A 21,128-nucleotide genomic window follows, 5' to 3' on the forward strand; every position below is an offset into this window, starting at 1 on the left:
CCTAGAATAAATACTGTATTTCGTCTTAACTCTTTCCATTTGGGCATTTTGGATTGGGAGCTCGACCCAGGGCAGGAATAGAGGATAGAGACCAAGACCCTTGCTATGGCAAGTCCTAAACTCTCTCATTTGACTTTATATCCTTCACTAGGAAGTTTTAATAGTAGTTTCCTTGTTGGGGAAGAAGTTTTAAACTCCTTTTCATACTTTTCCTAAATGAACCTTGTGGATGGTTGTAATATGATTGATTCTTGATGAAATGGGTTTCACAAAGATTTGGGTAATCTAATTTAGAATTTCAAAATTCCCATTTTACCCTTCTATGACCAAAAGCCTCAAATTGGGGGTTGGGTAGTCTAAAGATCAAACCTTTATTGATTAGATATGAGTATTTATGACTGATATGTGCGTACATAATACGTATTGAACAAATTGGAAACCATTCGGAGAGTTGGAAAAGAGACGAGGAGGCTTCAAGACACTAAGCTTCAATTCCAGGCAAGTTGAGACTGTAAAAACCTAATTCGTGCGTGTGGTTGGTCTAAAATGAATCTAATAAGAGGGTCACCGGGTAAACTAAAGGGGGTTCCGATACTTATGAGGTGACGAGCACCTATATAGGATACCGATTATCATGTTATGGGTATCTGTGCAAATTTAATTGTATAGTTGGTCTGAATGCTATGATTTGGGCACCAGCTGATAGAATAGTATGATCCCATGGAATTGTCAGTGGGGTCCAATTCCCGTACTTTATGTCCTTTATTATTGTTGTCTGTCTTGTCTGTTGTATGTATATCACTCATATATCGTCATTGAAATGAAAAGAAAGTAAGAAGGTGAAGCCTTTAGGTTTTTGAGAACTTAAAGATAGATTGCATGCTTGTATACTTGTTCTTGACTTAATGTATGCCATATTCATACTTTACATGTATCTCATGCATATGTTTGGGGATATAACTGTGAGTCCGAGGGGATCTTGTTTCGGACGAGTGATGATGTTGTGGCATGTTCTGTTGGCAATTGAGCCCGGTGGGGTAAGAGACAGATTATTGAGATATGATGTGTTGAGACCGTGATCCGAGGACTTACCAAACCCTTGATATATGGGCCTCATGGGTCACGATTCGTTGACATTTGAACGTGTGTATATCAGGAAATGGAAACAAATGCCTTGCATTGCATTACATTACACATGCATTGCATTTATTTCGTACTCTTGTTGTGTTGCGATGAATTATTAGTATTGACTTGTCGTAACTTGGTATTTTATTTATTATGTGAGTTAAATCGGCTAGAATGAAATTATCCTCCACGTGTGTTAACAGTAATAAGTATATGTGTCCTTAATTGAATTGACCTTCCGGATTGTCCATAAAACATGTCTAGAGACTTGATGAAACTTTGGATAAGTGCTTTGTTAGGTCTATGAGATGGCAACCTTTATAATTGGTTAGGTTTATTAGAAAGAACATATTTGTGTGCACATAGTTTGTGGTAGCTCTAACTAAGCCTAAGTGGTCATATAAAATAGTGGATAAGACAAGTAAAAGCATATTGAGTTCGATAATTGTGACATCTCTTTCTTATATCTCTTGTATTAACCATGGTTAAGTGAAGTGGTAAGTGATTGTTGGCCAGCCTCGTCTCTGTATCATTTAGGGACGGTTGACGACACTGCTGCGTATCATTGTTTTTGTACTCACACAACACTTGCTGCATCTTTTTATGGTGTAAGTTTGATTGGTGTTTGGATGTGATTGGAGTCCATTCGAGAGCTTCGGGGTGAGCTTATGGTATTGCGTGTGGCCCCGGAATTCTCTACTTGGGTTATTCTATCTACTTCTTATTCGAACAGTTGTATTTTTGAGTTCTATATAATCAGGAAATTCTTTTGCTCTCATGTACACCTATGACCAGGTTTTGGGGTAATATTTAGTTTCTTCTTCAAATTCCGCAATGCTATATAAATTGTATCAAATTGATTTGTTCATAATAAGACATTATTATTCCTTTCACTCATTTTCAAATGGATTAGTTTTCTTCGGGGTTGGCTTGCCTATCAAAGGGAAAAGATAGGTGCCATCATGACCTTGTATTTTGGGTCATGACAAATTAGTTTCAGAGCCCTAGGTTCACCGGTCTTATGTATACACGAGCAATGTCGAATAGAGTCTTACGGATTGGTACGTAGACATTCTTACCCATCCTCTAGAAGCTATAGGGCATCTAGGAAAATCCCTTTCTTTCACTCCTTTTCGTGCTATTTGATTTAAGTGGTACCTAGGTGATTCCGTTATTATCGAGTGCATTAGGTTTTGAATTTGCTATGTGCATACTCCGCGACTTGGGAAGAGTTGGTATGAGTTTCGGATTTCGGGTGTGAGGATTTTGGGGTACAGTTACTGTTCTGGTTTCAGTGGCTCCGCTCCGGTAGGGACAGGCTAGCATCAGCGAAGCCGCCCCTGCAGAAGTTTGTCCACCTGTACGTAAGCGCTCCTGCGAAAGTTTTCCGCAGAAGCGAACTTGACGAACCTCTGATCACCTCGCAGCAGTGAGATATTGTCCCCAGTAGCGAACGCGCACCTGCGAGAGGTGGCTCACTCCTGTAAAAATCACAGGCAGAGCCACTGAAATCTGCAGATTTTGTCCCTATTTTAACAAACAATATTCAATACCAAATCAATCTATTTTACCTACAATAAAAGGCCCAACGAGGGCACAAAACATCCAACACTAAGTCATCCAAAAGCAAGGAGCAACTAATTGTCTCAAACATTCAAAACAATCCAAAGAAATAAGTCTAAAGGGGGATAGGGGGAGATCACTCATAACGGGCTGAACTCTTGGCATCATCCTCATCACCTCTAGCAGCATGGGCCTCCTCATACTCAGTGAAGAAGGTGTCACGACCCAACCGGAGGACCATGACGGGTACCTGGAGCTGACCTACTCAGCACCTCTTAACATGCTTCTCATATTCATACTTAGGTGGACCACATAGCTAACTCATAAATACCATAATCCACAAAGGAAGGAGCTCCCAGATAAAACATATCTACTTAACATCATAAACCATGCCATATGTGCAAGCCGACAAGGCTGTCAACAATGATATACAACAATGCGAACCAATAAGGTTACAGGACATCTAACCATATACATCTATCTACGAGCCGCTACAAGGTGTATAAAACATCATAAGGACAGGACAGGACCCCGCCATACCCATATGTACACAAAAGAATGATAACGGCTAAGCTGTAGCTCCAGGACAAATGGAGCGCCCCCGTGCAACGCTGATGAAGAAACCTAAGGATTCGATCCGTCTCCCTGCTTGCCTGCGGGCATGAACGCAGCATCCATAACAAAAGGACGTCAGTACGAGCAATGTACTGAGTATGTAATGCATGAATAACGACATAATAAAGATATGGAAAGTAACATGAGATAAGAGAGATAACCTGTACATCTGGATGCCTGTTAAGGCGAATGTCATGCATGCTTAGCTTTAAAAAAATATTTTTCATATATATATATATATATATGAAAAATATTTTTTTTAAAGCTACGCATGCATGACATTCGCCTTAAGAGGCATCCAGATGTACAGGTTATCTATATATATTGCTGCGGAACGTGCAGTCCAATCCATATATCATATCATCCCACGTCCGGGGCATCCCGCGTCCGGGGTATCATCATAACGTACCCACTGCAGTGGTGTGCACATTTACGTGCAGTACCCACTCAACTATAGCACGGCTCGGTGTGAGAAAATACATACATATATATATAGCATGCATGAGAGCCCAAATAAAAGCTATAAACCTTTCGGAGTGACTTAAGGTCGGTAACCTCCGATGTATCATTATGGAATCAACATCATCGCTATATCTCACTTTGAAGGAATAAATATCATAAGATGAGTTCAACAATAATGAGTAAAAATCAATAATCATATAACAAGCTCAATAATATCATGAGAACATCAAAAATTATAAATTTTAGTATCTTTGGAAATGAAATCATAATCATCATGAAGAGCATTTATCAACACTATCACTACGAAGCTTAAGAATCACGAGCTTCTAGCATTTTGGGGATAAGGATATTATGGATATCGTGTGAACGTTTACAACAAAGGAATCATGCCTTAAGAAAGAAAGGTTTAGCCTTAACATACCTTTACGTCTCCTTAACTACTTAACGTTCTCTTCCCAAGATCGCAAATCTACATTCAAGAGGATTTACACTAAGGTTAAGTCTTGGTAACACTCATAAGTTCAAACTAGATTAGCTAATGGGCTAGCGGGATTTGGGCAGCACTTCCCCTATTTTATTGACTTTCACCAAATTCCAAATCAACTCCCAACAACAATAGCAACATCAACAACTCCATAACTAGGAAGTTATATACAATTTACACCTAAAACAATCCAAAACTTCCTTCCAAGTTCCATTCACAACCAACAATTACAACACAATGTCCCATAACCTTTCCTACCACAATTTCCTTCACTTTTAAGGCTTACTAATCACCCAATCAACTCATTATGAGGAGTGAAGAGAGAACATACCTCAATATTGGAGAACCCTAGCTCCCCAACTTTGTTTCAACCCAAAACCACCATAAAAATTAACTTAGGAGCAAAGATCATCATCACCCATGGACTAACTTAGGGTTTCAAAGCTTGATTCTTACTTGAATTTGGCTTAAGAAGTGTATGGATATATAGAGAGGGTAGAGAGAGCATGAAGGATCTAGAAATTTCTGATTTTTGGTGTAACAAAAGATCCAAGTCATGGCCCTTTAATTGTCACGCCCCAAACCCCACCCTAGACGTGATCGGCATCCAACGTCATGAACAACATCGGAAGAACTTAAACATCCGATGTCATCGCCAGGTTCACTACTCAATTACCAGCAGTTTATAGATAAATGCATTCTAATCAAGATGTCAAAATTAAGATCAGCAAAAGTCTTTAATGTCATATAACTTAATAAAGATATAACAAGTGTCCAAAGAATTACGCAACAGCTCTTCAACTACCCAGAGCATGAATGTAAACTATGGAGCTTCTAAGAATAAAAGATGACCATCTAATCATCGGGACGGAGCCCGGAAACTAATATAAATAAATGGAACGAATAAATAGAGGATGACCCACGAATGAGCATGTGGGCTCACCAAATCAATAGCAACGGCAAGTTCTCCTAGCGCTTTAGTCTCTACGAACCTACTCTTCTTCGTTACCTAACATACCATCAAAAACACCAATGGTATGCCTGAGTAGTTTGTACTCAGTGAGTGCCTCGGGGACAATATGACATATAAAAATCAGATACAATAATGTGGAAAGAAATCAGTTCTGGAAAACATGTGAAATCATTGTAAGACAGTTATTAATTTGGTTCAATATGCTTGTCAAAATGGATGAGAACCCCTTTTTATCAAGTTTACAACTTTCGGTTATGTCCTTTCAATTTGCCAGATTATCATCAATAATACTTTCATAAAGAGATAAAGATATCACACATGCCAATACAGGCCCAAGAACGAATCACATCGAAGGGATGACCTTTGATGTTCCCTAAACATAACTGCGCACAACACCGGAATGTTAAACTCTCGGTGGCTATCGTTCCTCCCGAATAGCTAGGCATAAACCATACCCGGGTAGCAAACTCGCAGTGGCCACTCTTCCTCCATAATGGCTAGGCATTACTACACTAGGATCCATAGTGACTACCCTTCCTCCCGAGTAGCTAGGACAAACATGACAACAAAGTTCAAAGCATAGAAGCCGAATCACAATTCATCTCAAGATAGTCACATCATCAATTAGCATTTTAGTTCATCATAAAAAAACACCATTACCAATCTCTTAGCCATTATTGTTGATCATCTCTTATAGAGGAAAATGGTTAGAATTACGTATACATGTGTAGTGTATAATACAATCAAGGTATAATGTGGGCTTGTCCCCTCACGCACACCAACCACAATCAAAGCATGAATTCGGGTTTTAAAGTATGAAAAGCTCGCCTTTTATTCAATAAAGAACTTTTGAAAAGTATACACACATCCAAACAAGGTTTTCAAAAGAGACATACCTTAATTAAGCCTTACGTAATTCAACAATTCACTTTTATGATAAAGAACACCCAAAACCCTAACTTGAGTCACTTTGAGAAAGATTACCTTGCAACCCCAGGTTTTTCATTCAAGAATCATGGGTTTAATGCTAGGATTGATTAATAATGTTAAAGATGTTCTCACCTTAGTGTTAAAAGACTTGGAGGAAAGATATTTGTCCTTAGGGTTTATGAGATTGTGAATAAGTGATAAAATTAACTGAACCTCGCTTTATATACACACTGCTGGAGACGGGTGAAATACACCGTAAATACGGACCGTATATCAAAATACAGGCCATATTTTTTGGCCGTATTTTACGTTAACAAAATAGTGGACCACGTAGGGAGGCTAGTGAAATACGCCTAGAAATACAATACGGGCCGTATTCTTTGGCTGTATTTTACATTAACCAAAACAATGAAGTCCTGATTCTCCATGACACTTTCACACTTAACCCGGATTTATAGAGTGTTACATTATCCCCCACTCAAGATCATTCGTCCTCGAATGAGAATCGTAGCCTAACAAGGATCCACTAAACGACAAGTTGCTTCAAACAAATGCAAATGATTCACGTAAGAATAGCTAGAAACTTAACTCATACCTGCAATAGGGAACAAGTGAGGATATCTTTTCTTTATGTCCTTCTCTGCTTCCTAAGTTGCTTCTTTGGTATCAGGGTTTCGCCATAGGACTTTAACTGAAGTTACATCCTTTGTGCTCAACCTTCAAACTTGACGATCTAGAATATGAACTGGTTTTTCTACATAATATAACCCTTCATTAATTTCACCCTCTTCATGGTTCAACGCATAAGAAGGATCAGGTTTGTACAATTTCAACATCGAAATGTGAAACACAGGATGCACTATGGCCATATCAGCTGGCAACTTCAATTCATAAGCCACCGTCCCAATTTTCCTAACAATCTCATAAGGGCTAATGAAATGAGGACTAAGCTTGCCCTTTTTACCAAACCACATTACTCCCTTCATTAGCGACACTTTCAAGAATACCTTGTCACCAACAGAAAACTCCAGCTCACGTCGCCTCATGTCCGTATAAGACTTTTGTCTACTCTGAGCTGTCTTGAGTCGTTGTACAATAAGATTAACTTTATCGATTGCTTCATGAACTGAGTCAGGACCCAATAATTCTACTTCAGCTGGTTCAAACTAACCAATAAAGAGCCTCATAAGGAGCCATCTGAATACTCGCTTGGTAACTATTGTTGTACGTGAATTCCACAAGAGGTAAATGTTCATCCCAATTTCCTCTGAAATCCATAGTACAGGCTCGCAGCATATCTTCCAGAGTCTGAATAGTTCTCTCTGCCTACCTGTCAGTTTTAGGATGAAAGGCAGTGCTCAATTTCACTCTAGTTCCCAGACCTTCCTGAAAAGATTTCCAAAAATGAGCAGTGAATTGCGTACCTCTATCAGATACGATGGTTGCCGGAATCCCATGCAATCTAACTATCTCTTTTAGATATAATTTGGCGTACTCCGCTGCGGTATATGACGTCTTCACAGAGAGAAAATGGGCAGACTTTGTGAGTCTAGCCACGATCGCCCAAATCGAATCAAACTTGGCCTTTGTGCAGGGTAAACCCACAACAAAATCCATATTGATCACCTCCCACTTCTCTTTGTGAAATCTCAATATTCTGAGCCAGGCTTCTAGGCCTTTAATGTTCAGCCTTAACTTATTGACAGTTCAAACACTTAGCCACAAAGTTAGAAATATCAACCTTTATGCTCTTCCACCAATAGTCTTTGATTCAAATCCTTATACATCTTGGTAGACCCCGGATGCACAGAGTATTTAGAAATATACGCCTCCACCATCAATTCTTGTCGAAGTCCGTCAACATCAGGAACACATAGCCGCCCTTGCAACCGTATGACACTATCACCTATCCCAAAGTGAATGAAGTGTACTCACCTCTTTCCACTCCATACTGCAGTTTCATTAAAAGTTCATCATCATACGGCTTGGACTTGATCCTTTCCACAATTTCAGATCGTCTTTGGCGTGATTCCCTCTAACCATCTTCGGTTTCATCAAGCCCGACACTAAGGCTAGCAAGTCTTCAAATTTCCCTTCCCATAGGCATGTCATGTGCACGAAAATATGCCAACGTGCCCATAGACTTTCTACTCAGAGCATCAGCAACCACATTCGCCTTACCTGGATGATACAAGATATTCAAGTCGTAATCTTTCAACAACTCCAACTATCTCCATTGTCTGAGATTCAACTCTCGCTGTTTGAAAATATATTGTAGACTCTTGTGATCAGTGAAACCATCACAATGCTCACCATACAAGTAATGACGCCAAATCTTCAAAGCAAATACCACAACAGCCAACTCTAAGTCATGAGTCGGGTAATTCTTCTCATGTTTTTTCAACTGTCGCGACGCATAAGCAATCACCTTACCATTCTGCATCAACACACAACCCAACCCAATCCTAGAGGCATCACAATACACCACATAGCCACCGGACCCAGAGGGTAAAGTCAGAATAGGAGCCGAAGTCAACCTTGCCTTAAGCTCTTGGAAACTCTTTTCACAAGCTTCAGACCACTGAAACTTAGCAGCCTTTTGTGTCAACTTAGTCAATGGCAAGGCTATTGATGAAAAGCCTTCCACAAACTTTCTGTAGTAATTAGCCACCCCCAAGAAACTACGAATATCAGTCACACTCGTGGGTCTAGGCACATCCTTCACTGCTGAAATTTTCTGAGGGTCAACCTTAATACCATCGCCAGACACCACATGGCCTAAGAAAGCCAGAGAATTAAGCCAGAATTTGTACTTAGAGAATTTTGCATAAAGCTCATTCTCCTTAAGTGTTGTCAGGGTTATTCTCAGATGATTTGCGTGATCCTCATGACTCTTTGAATAAACGAAAATATTGTCAATGAAAACAATGATGAAATGATCCAGATAAGGTTTAAACACACGATTCATTAGGTCCATAAATGCATCAAGCGCATTATTCAACCCAAAGGACATTACTAGAAACTCGAAGTGCCCATAACGAGTACGGAACGTTGTTTTCGAAATATCCTGTTCCTTTATTTTCAATTGGTGATACCCAGACCTTAAGTCAATCTTCGAGAAGAACTTAGCACCCTGAAGTTGGTCAAATAGATCATCTATCCTAGGCAAAGGATATTTATTCTTAATGGTCATCTTATTAAGCTAGCGATAGTCGACACACATCCTAAGGGAACTATCTTTCTTCCTAACAAACAAGACTGGAGCACCCCAAGGTGAGGAACTTGGTCGGATGAAACCTTTATCCAACAAATCTTTCAATTGGTCTTGTAATTCCCTTAGCTCTGCTGGAGCCATACGATATGGAGGAATGGAAATTGGTTGGGTGTCGGGAATAACCTCAATCCCAAAATCAATGATTCTATCAGGAGGAATACCAAGAAGATCTTCGGGAAACACTTTGGGATAATCACTCACTATGGGAACAGATGCAAATTTAGGTGCAACGACTTTTGTATCATTAACCGCAACCAAATGGCAGATACACCCCTTAGTAATCAATTTACGAGCCTTAAAATAGGAAATAAACCTACCCCGGGGCTTAGCAATTTCACCCTCCCAAACAATAATAGGTTCATCAGGAAAGATAAAATGAACTAACTTATGGCGACAATCCACATTAGCATAACAGGCAGACACCAATCCATCCCCATAATGACATTAAAATCCACCATCTCAAGTTCAAATAAATCAGCCATAGTCTCACGACCCTTAATCACAACAACACAATTTCTATAGACCCTAGAAACAATTACAGGAATACTGGAAGGTGTATCAACAGCAAAAGGTTTCAACAGCAGTTCAGGTTCAATACCAAAATCGAGAGCAAAATATGGGGTCACATAAGATAAGTTTGAACCCGGATCGATCAATGAATACGTATCAAATGAGCAAATAGTAAGAATACCTGTAACCACAGCGTCAGAGGCTTCAGCTACCTACCTACGAATCAACCCATAAAGTCAAGTTGTTCCTCCATTAGAAGTATTAGCAACTTCCTTTCCTTTACCATTACCACGAGCATTCTGACTATTAGCAGCATTGTCAGCAGGCAAATTCTTGACTGAAGTAGAAATAGGCGAATCATTCCTCTGATTGGACATGTTAGCCATCTCACGCAGCCATTTTCGACACTCTCTCTTAATGTGGCCTCTAATCCCACAGTGATGACAAATACGATCCTCCCACACTACTGGTCGATTACTACTCTGAGAAAATCTGCTTTGATTATTATTAGTTTGCTGCCCTTGTCTACCAGAACGTACACTGGCGTCAGAATAAGCGTCAGACTGAGTAGATGCTGAGGACCCTTTCCTTTGTCCTCCATTAACATTACCACTAAAGCCACCTGTAGATCGGGCCTTCTTGTTTTGATCTCTCTCCTCGTTCTTCCAGTTCTCTTGTTGCTTAGCAAAACCAACTAATGATGAGAAAGTGCAAGTAGGAGATATAGCAGCAGCAGCAGCACATACAGACTTAATTCGTGGGACCAACCCACATACAAAATGAGTCAACTTATGCTTCTCAGTCGGAATCATGTAAAGTGCATATTTTGACAGACGGGTGAACTTCAAGCTGTATTCACGAACAGATTTTGCACCGTACTCAAGTTTCTCAAACTTTGTAGCCATAGCAAACCTCTCTTCATCAGATAGAAACTTCTCCATGAACACCTCCTCAAATTCAGCCCATGTAGGAGGTACAACATCGTTACCTCTTTCAGACTCCCACACCTCGAACCAAGCGTGAGCAACGCCTTTTAACTGATATGACGCAAACCTTACAGCTTCAGAACTCTCGGTATTCATTGCCCTCAGTGCCTTAAAAGTCTCATCCATAAAATGTTGGGGGTCATCCGACTCTCGTGACCTAAAGAACTCTGGTGACTTTAATCCAGAAACTGCTTAAGCCTACCTCTACTATGAGATTCCATATCTCCACGCTGATGCTGAGCTGCAACTAATGCAGTTAGCATTTGGATCACCGTCTGCATTAACCCAAATCTCAGGCATACCCATAGCAGGAACAGCAAGAGCAGACGATGCTTGAGGTGGGGCCTGATTCCTAGCATTATTCCCATTACCAGGGTTTGCTCCTACCAGATTTCGAGTTCCTGTGGCGCGTCCTGAGTTACCAGTTTCGGATCGAGTTAGGTCTATTTCTACATGGCAAGATTTAACGAGTGAATTATAACGATCCTAAAAGGACTTCAAGCACTACAACACAATTCTAAAATAAAGAAGAATAGTAAACACGTATGAATGTGCTGGGAGTTTCTCTATCATGCAGGTGATATAGCTGCACAAGGGAAACTCCACTAGACTGTTACACCTCGGAAAGTTTTTCGTTGATGTACAGTGAATAGAATAACGAAGGACACAAAGTATACGGTATTTCAATAAGTAAAGAATGACATTTGATGACCCTAAGTGAGATTATAAAGACATTCGATGTTAGACGAGAAAGTTTGCCAAGAGAAGGCAAGGCATACGAAAAGTATTGGAAGAGATTTACGAGTAACAAGTTAATGATGATTTAATGATGCTTTGGAGAAGAGTTATAACATCCCTTATATTGTTAATGAGGTGATAAACAAGTGTCAAGAAGGTTCCATAAGGATTGGAGATCAAACGAGTCGACGAGAACGAGTTCGGATTGACTGGCATTATACGGCCAAACATACTGGCCGTATAAAACATACGGACCATATGTTTAGCCTTACATTCAGCTCAGATTGACACCCCTCTATGGACCAAATCTATGGCCAGACATACGGTCAGTATAAATTATACGGGCCGTATGTTGGTCTGTAAAATATGGTCGGGAAAGATTTGTGTATTTAATAAGGGACCAAGTCTTATTTCATTTCATTTTCCCTTTCACTCCACTTCTCTCTAGACATCTCTCTACAATTATCCCGCAATATTTCAAGATAAATTAGTGTTCAACTTCATCAAACCAAGTGAATCAAGTATAAGAAACCCATTAAAGTTCATCCAAGACAAGAATCCAAGTGAAGGTGAAACTAGGGTTTTGCTCAAGTGAGGTGTTTGCACCCAAGGTTCATTCCTACACCATATAAGGTATGTTTTATGATATTTTCATGATGTTTAAGGTATTTGAAAGTTGAAACACTTGGATTGCAAAAGAATATAGAAATGGGTCATGAATGTGGGAATAGTGCCCTTTTAAGTAAATGTTTGGATTGAGTTACATTCTTGATACATTATGATTATGATCATGTTATAAATGATATTGAGAACATGGAATTGACATTGTATATGAATGAACGTAATCGTGTGATATGACCATGACTATGGATGATTAGAAGTGAATTGAGAAGTAAAGACAATGTAGGTGAATAAAGGCTATTGTGATGATGTTTTGAATGTTATTATTGATGTTTGGGAGTTGATATGTGATATGGGATAAGTTGTATAAATAACGGAGATGCTGTCCAATTTTCTCTAGCTTTAGTCATATATGCTATGTCATCAATTTCCTAATGATAGTATAACTTTAATGAAGGTAGAAACGTGAGCATTGAAGGAGAACGTGCAAGTGATAGAATAGTTGAACAGAAAGGTATGTAAGGCTAACCCTTCTTTCATAAGGCATGGTTCTTTGTCCAATTATCTATTCTTCTATGAGCCTATGATATTCTCCAATGATTCTATCTTTAAAGAGCTACTAAGCTCATGATCCTCGATATGTTACGATTGTACTAAGTTCCTTATACGACAAGTGATCCTTTAAGGATAGATGTTGTTATATCCCGTATTTTGTACATTGGGACATTCCGAGCTAACCATGAAAAGTTAAGGACAAGACTATTCCGGGATACGAGGTTGAGAATGTTGACCTTCGATTTTGTGTTAAGGCATAAGTTGCTTATGATTTTATTGGTATGGAATATTAAAGAAAATTTGGGGTTAAAAGTGAATTATGGAAAGTTATTATTTTTCATGAAATAGCCATGTTGGACGTGTGGACAAGTGGTGGTTCCCACACATGGCTTGGCAAATTAAATTCATCCAAGCCATGTGTGGGCCATGGTACACATGGATGAATATATATGTTATAGGATAGATAATAATTCATATCAGTCATCTTTCACTCTAGAAACTTGGAGAAAACATGGAGGAAAAGAGGGGGCTGTTCGGCCATAGCTGGCCGAATTCATGCCATGGAAATTGATCTCAAAAAATTATTTTCGTCTAGGTTTTCAACCAATTGGAAGGTCCTAAACAACATGAAGTAGTTGTTGGAGCAAGCAAACCATTCATTCTTGCAAGACACAACCCTAGCCAAGTGAAGAACTAAGTGGAAAAGGTAAGGTTTAATCTTCTTTTACATGTGTTGTGGATGGTTTGTACATGTGGTAGTATGTAGAAATGGATGAAATTCATGAAATTCCATATGTTGATGTTGAGCCGTGTAGTGGGCGTTTTGGTAGATTATGATGAACTAATTTTATTTAGCATTCTTAGTTGTTGTTGTTATGGGTTCTATGATGAAAATGAAGATTTAATGTCTCAAGTTGAAGTTGTAAACGTTTGTGGGCTGTTTTAGAAGTTAATGTGATTTTATTATAGTTTCTTGAATTTATGAGAATGATGTTGTTAATGTGTGGAATGTTGGTGTAGTTTATGAATTTGGAAGAAAGAAATGTGTTGTTGTTGTTCTTATTGAATTTGGAAGGTTTCGGGTGGCATTGTGTGTTGGTTGGGCCGTTTGAATATTGTGTGGATTGTTTGAAATGTTCTTGAGTTTTGTTTGAATGGTTTCGGATTGGTATTTGAATGTATGAGCATTGGCGTTGGCTTAATTGTATGTGGTGATTTGAATGTAAATGAAATGCCGTCGAATTATATAGAAAAGAGTTACTAACGTTAGAATGCGTTTTGAATGACTTGTTGATGTTGTTAGTATGGTTGTTGGTATTGTTGTTGAAGATTTGGCCGAGTTGAATTCTCGGGGTTGTTGAATTTGAGGGAAATGCTGCCCAAATTTCTGTAAATGAAGTGCTAGCTTAGAATTGGATTTCTAAGTGCTTATGACTAATGTTTGGTGTCTAATGACGTTGTTGTAGATCTTGGGAAGCCGAGACTTAAGTTTGGATTAGCTTAGGACGCGGACGAGGTATGTAAAGCCTAACCTTTCTTTCTTTTGGCATGTCTTAGTTGTAAGTAGGCTATGCTACGAGCCTCGGGTAACTCTATTCTTGCGATCCGAGCATGTCTACGATTCTTATTCACTTTTTAATGTTGGCATTTGTAATGTACGAGAATAATGGTCCTTATGTTTTTGGTATGATTGGATTTCAAAGTTTGCATAAAAGTTTTGTTCTAAAGGGTCTATGTCGAAAAAGGGCCGTAACTTTCGTAGATAGAACCGGATCGCCTCGATATGCTCGTAGAAGGCTCGTAGCGTATAATGACTATACCTTCCATAGGCGGGCTCGGATTGGGTTGACGCTCGTCCGTGGGTCCCGCGACTTTCCTTTGTATAGTTCTAACGACTTTTGAAAGAACTTAGCATGACTATCGTCTTAACCCTCGAGCGTCGATTACTTACTTACCTATCGAGTCTGTAATGACGATTATGTTCTTGACTTCCATAAGCTACTTCATATGGTTTTGATACGTATCTATGATTTCTAAAGTTCTATTTGATATGTTCCCGAGTGACATTCGGGGGAAAACTTGATTTGACTATTCTCTTGGTTTTAAATGATAGTTCGTTTTGACTATTCTATGGAGTTTTTGAAAATGTTTTAAACTGCATATAGTCTCCCACGACTCTGCTCGTGCATATGGTTGTTATATCTTTCGCCGAGTCCCGGGCCGGTTATGTTATCGTGCGCACTATGTTATATTCCGGAGTATGATGTATTCCAGTTCGCCGAGCCCCTCGCTAGAGGGCCGGGTACGGTGTATATTCTGGCGTTATGATGTGTTATGGCGTTATGATGTGTTATGTGATATGTCGGGTTACGGAGATTTGAAACCTTCGAGTGTTATCTTGTGTTATGGCGCCAACGACGGGAGGGCGACCATATTCCTGAGCCCCCATGCATGATTTGTGTTTTAATAAGTAAGCATTTTGGTATTCTGGATTTTGCATTTATTTTCTGTACTTCTTGTTCCGATTATGATCCTGTTTACTATATTTCATGCTTTGCATACTCAGTACATATTTCGTACTGACCCCCTTTCTTCGGGGGCTGCGTTTCATGCCCGCAGGTACAGATACTCGTCGTGATGATCCGACAGCTTAGGATTTCCATTCAGCTATTTTGGAGCGCTCCCTTGTTCAGGAGCCTATGTATTGGTACAGACTCTTCCGATGCATATGTATATGACTATTCATGGGTACGGCGGGGCCCTGTCCCGTCATATGATTCTGTTGTTACTCTTAGAGGTCTGTAGACATATGTGTGGGTTGTGGGGGTATTGTCATTGTGCGTGGTTTGTATTCGGACGTCCCCCGTATTATGATAGCCTTACCGGATTATGTGCGATTTATGCTTATGACGTCCGGCGGTTTGAGAGACGCCGCTTTTCGTGTATCATCTGCCGAAAAATATGACTACGATATGTATGTATGTGTTTGTGACAATTTTGGGGCGACGTATTACTATTACGTATGTATAAGATGCGGTTATGCCAGCTATGGTCTGATGTCTGACTTTTGTATATGTATAATCTGTTTGTACGCTGATTATGGTTAGCAGGTGCGTATGGGTGCCCGGCTCGGGCACTAGTCACGGCCTACGGGGTTGGGTCGTGACAGAAGTGGTATCAGAGCGGTTCGTCCTCGGATTGTCTACAGACCGTGTCCGGCGAGTCTTGTTTATGGTGTGAAGCCGGCCACACTTATAAACAGGAGGCTGCGGGGCATTTAGGAATCAGTGACCCTTTTTCTGTCTTAGATCGTGCGATAGAGCCAAGTCATAGGAAATGAGATTCCTCGTACTAACTTTTGATTTCAGCGGAAGGACGACATCGACAGAAGAAAGTGATTGACGATGTTGGAAGTTACAAAGTGCGCAGGTAAGTAAAGGCACGAAAGATATATGTCAGGTAAGGTATTGAGGTACGATTGAAATGTAAAGTTAAAAATTGGAAGGAAAAAAAAATGGACAGGCAAAGGTAACAGGTGCTTTTCGAGTTGGACATACGAGGTAAGTCCATCATTTCCATATTGTTGTTGATATTGGGACCCCTGTGTGGCTATGATATGATATGATATCTATATATATGTTGGCCCTGTGAGGCCTTGTTGGTATTTACGCGTGCGGTTTTGAGATAGTAAGAAATATAGAGGAAACTCTGCCGAAATTTTCCCAGAAATAAAAAGAGAATGAGATATGGGTTTGTGATATGCCTTGAAAGGTCATGTCAATAGTAAGGATAGGATTTGACTAAGTTGCAAGTACGGCTGACCTCGAGAAATAAGTTAATTGTTGAATTGATGATAATAGTAATTAGGAGGTCGATATCGATATGATGAAAAGGATTTGGAAAGGGCTTGTGATATTAAGAGATGATTTAGAAGAGATTGGCAAACTTTGATAGAGCGTTATATTAAGGTACCAACTGAATTGATAAGCAGGGATAAATTATGACGAGTTTATGGTTAGAAGAAATAATAGTATGATTGAGACAAGAGTACAGAGGAAAAAGAATTGCGACGGATATGAATGTATTGATAATACAGCTTGTGAGATATTAAGGATAAGATTGACCAGAAAGGGTAAAAGGTTAAGAAGTGTTACACTATAAGATTGATTACGAACAGAATATTATGTGAATAAAATAAGGATTGTTACGAAAATGAGCAAAGCCTAGCGAGGAAGTGACTAAAAGATATGACGTGATCTATGTGACTAAAGTATAAAGGTGAGCTATTGATCAAAAAAAAAAGAGGGATTTATGAAGTTCTTCTATAGGGAAAGTTCAGAATAAAGATTATGAGATAACGACAATGACAGCAAGCACAAAAAGAAGGAGGGTTTAATTGGAAGGAGGAAATGAAAAGAAAAGCGGGCGAGACAACAGTGCAGTAATAGATTATGACATGTATGGCCAAGAACACGAGTAATATCAGTGACGGAACTGTGAAAGACCAAGCTATAGAAAGATGAGCAACGAGGTAGAATGAGTGCTAGGAAATGACTGGTATGATAAGAACAAATAGGGATGAACAGAATATGATTTGAAAACGAGAAAGGGATTATGTAGGAGTAGTATTTTCCGAAGGACATAGAGGTATTATAAAATTCCTCGCGCGCAGAAAAGAAGGATGGGCATAGACTGGAGAGATATGGTAAGGGGATACCAAAGGAAGCACCCAAGATAGACGTAATTAAATGAGTACGAATATGGAACGAAAAGGGAATACATAGTTATGAATTTAAAGGTGTAGTACGACGACATGGTGATAAGATAAGACCATTATTGAGACGAACTTGGTATGTTTTGAGTAAGTTAGAAGCCTGTGTTGGGTACACAGTAAGGGTAAAAAGGCATAAAGCATAAAGGGATACTACGTACACACGACTTCACCTCGAAAATAATGGAATCTCTAAGCGACAAAGACGGTAGGCTTAAGGAACCGGTGGTGCAATATAATTTCATCAAAAGAAACAGGTGATGTAGGTTGAGGTAAAAATACTACTTCGAGAGAACTTTGGACACTTATCGTTGGAATATAAGTGCCACCTAGCTGAGAATTTGGGATGACTACGAGTATTAAATAATTATTGATTGGAGTAAGAGACCCTTTCTAATTCGGAGGGAGATGTGTTATGGGAACGTTTTGAAATCTGTTAAGACGTCAATTTATTCTAGGTTAGGTGATGAAGGTCATGCGGTGAGGTGGACGCGATCATACTAGCATTAGAGCGTCGCATTTCATCAGAATCCCAAAGTTAAGCGTCTTTGGAGTGGGAGAAATTTTAGGATGGGTGACCCCCTGGGAAGTGTTTTGAAAGTCTTATAAATTCAGACATAGGAAGCAAATGAGAAGCTAGAGTAGCCTAAGGGAAGTGAGAGTATGCGGAGTGAGCAGAAACCTTAAGAGGTCACATAGGACGAGGCGGACCGACGGGATGGGTGACCGGTGAAAAGAGAAAGAAGGTGCATCACAGCTTTAGAAGCAGGGTAAGTTGAATAGTGTTTGGAAATATTTTGTAAACAAGATGGTAGCAATTATGTATACGTATGTATATGATATCCCATACATGGCTATATTGAATCCCAGCAATCGACGTTGTGACATATTGGAAGGCATTAATCGGACAGGATAATGAAGTTCAAGTGAAAGAAAATAAAATGGCATAAATGTTATGAGGCGAGTTGATCTTTGTTTTCACTACAGGTTAAGCTCGGGAAGTTCTAATACAATGTTATTTGGAAAAGAAAGAAAGTGAGTAGAGGGAAGGTAAGGTGACCAAAATGTCGGAAAAAGCGAAAGGGTAAGAAACATGAGGGAGTAAAGCCTCCAAGGGAGACGACGGACAAAGAACGGCACTATTTGGATAAAATTTGAGGGTAGGCGTGTGAGAGGGATAGAGTGTGGTAGTATGGAACAAAAGAGGAATGAGAAGTAAAGGAAAGAATGATTAGGCTGTGCAACGATACTAAGAGATTTCTAACTCACGAAAGGATAGTGACCACGACGATGGATATCTAAAAAACTATGGGTGTATTGGGACCTCCTTAATAAAAGGGGGGAAGAACATATTGGGCTTGAAAGAGATTATGACGTTCTTATGCTCCAGAAGGGAAAATTTATTAGTTTGGAGCTAGAGTTCAAACGATCGCCGATACAAGGAAGTCGAAGACACGTATATTTATGTTGTGAGAGAATCGTAAGGGAGTAAGAATTCCCGTAGCCTATGCTTCTGGGTCGTATTGTAAGATTTGGGGGATAAAGGTTAAAGAAACAGTTGTGGCAAAAAGCTAAAGGCATAATGGTGGCAGGAACCCAAGGATTTAGTTTGAACTCAAATTATGAGTTGCCATAAGTGTAGCTGTACAGTGAAGGATAGCGAAGGGTGCAGAACCATTTCGTATATACATACTTTGGATCGACGGAAGTAGTCCTGGGAAGGAACTAGGAGGAATAATTTAAGGGACATAACCATTATACCCATGTTATATCCTGTATTTTGTACGTTGGAATATTTTAAGTTAGTTGCGACAAGTTAAGGACAAGGCTATTTTTCGATTTGGTGTAATGCATAAGTTGTTTATGAATTTTATTGGTATGGAATATTAAGGGAAATTAGGGGCTAGAAGTTGAAATAAAAATTTCATGAAAAGGCCAAAGTAGCCGTGTGTTAAGGTGAGACCCACATGTCGAGATTTTATAAAGGACATATGAAGAGATATATGGGTAGTACATTGTTATATCCCGCCTTTTTGCATAATCGGAAAATTCGAAATAATTGTGATTTATGAGAAAGGAGGCCATGTTTGAATTTTTCTTGGTAAGTGTGTGGCGGACATGGAAGCTTGAATATGGGAACACCGGAGAAGGCCTAAGGGCAAAATTGAAATTTTGAAAATTTGTTTCGGGAATTACAAAATAAGAATTATGATGAATTGGGCTTGGAAAAAAATAAGGAAAATTTTGGCCCAAGAGAAGGGGTGGCCGGCCAACTAAGGCCCAAACCCATCTTCTAATTAATTTTCCATGTGCCTTTTAATTATATAAGTGATCCTTAGCCTTAGAATTTTCAAGAACAAGCAAGAAAAATCAAGAGAAAAAAAAAAGAGAGAGAGCACGGCCTAGAGAGAAAGAAAGAAAAGAAAAGAAGGAAAATTCTTGGAGCCAAATCCTTTGGTTCAAAATTCATTTCTTGTGGGATTATTACTAAGTGCAAGATTGCCTACAACTTGGTATAATTGGTTTGGCAAGAAACCATCTTTGGTGGCAAGTGGAAGAGTTGAGGAAAGGTAAGAATTAATTCATTTTCTTATGTTATGAAGCTTGGTTAATGTTGTAATATGTAGAAATGAGAAGAAACTATGAAAATATGGAAGTTTGCATGATAGGTGTTCATGCATGTATAGGGCCGTATGTGTGTGTGTTTGTACAAATGAGATGTGTTGAATTTTATGTTGTAATCTAGTGTGTTTATGGTGTAATCTATATTGGAAATGAAAGTAGAATGAATTTGATTGAGTTGGAAAAGTTGGAGGTTGGCCGTGAGCCATGGTGAAAGGGGAATGTTGATGAATTGTGTTGTTTAATGTGTTAGTTGTGTAGTTATGATCCTTGTATTGTAAGTATAGGAAAAATGATGTAAGTTTGTATGAAAATGGAATGTGGAAGTTTATGTTGATTTAGTATGAATTTATGAAATGATGGGAATGAAGTGTTTAAGGTGTAAAATATGATTAAGGTTGATGAATTTGGATGATGGAAATGTGTTATGAACTTGTATGTTAAAGATTGGAGGAATTGGATAAATTGTGGTTTTGGTGGAAAGTTTGCATGCTTTGTATATTTTATGTATATCTTGTATATACGTGGTAGAAATGTTATGATATGTTTCCGAATAGAATTGTAATGATCTTGATTAATATGTTGAGATTGAATTGGAAATATGAAGTTGGAGACGGAAATTTTTGTGTTACGTCGGAAAATGGCTAGTTGTGCCATATTGAGCATTTTGTAATACATTTTTTTTGTTGTTGTTGTTGGATTGTTGGGTTGTTGTTGTTGATATATTAAGCCGAGCTAAGTCTCGGGGGTTATATTTATAGGGGAGGTCGCGAAATTTCGGTAGCCAAGTATAACCAAAGTTGAATGTTAACTTGCATGAATAGTAGCGGTAAAGATAACCATTTGCGGTTTTTTGGACGAAACGGGAATTGAGATTTGAGGAGCGTAAGGCGCGGCTC

Source organism: Lycium ferocissimum, chromosome 4, assembly GCF_029784015.1.
Source record: "Lycium ferocissimum isolate CSIRO_LF1 chromosome 4, AGI_CSIRO_Lferr_CH_V1, whole genome shotgun sequence".
Taxonomy (NCBI): Eukaryota; Viridiplantae; Streptophyta; class Magnoliopsida; order Solanales; family Solanaceae; genus Lycium; species Lycium ferocissimum.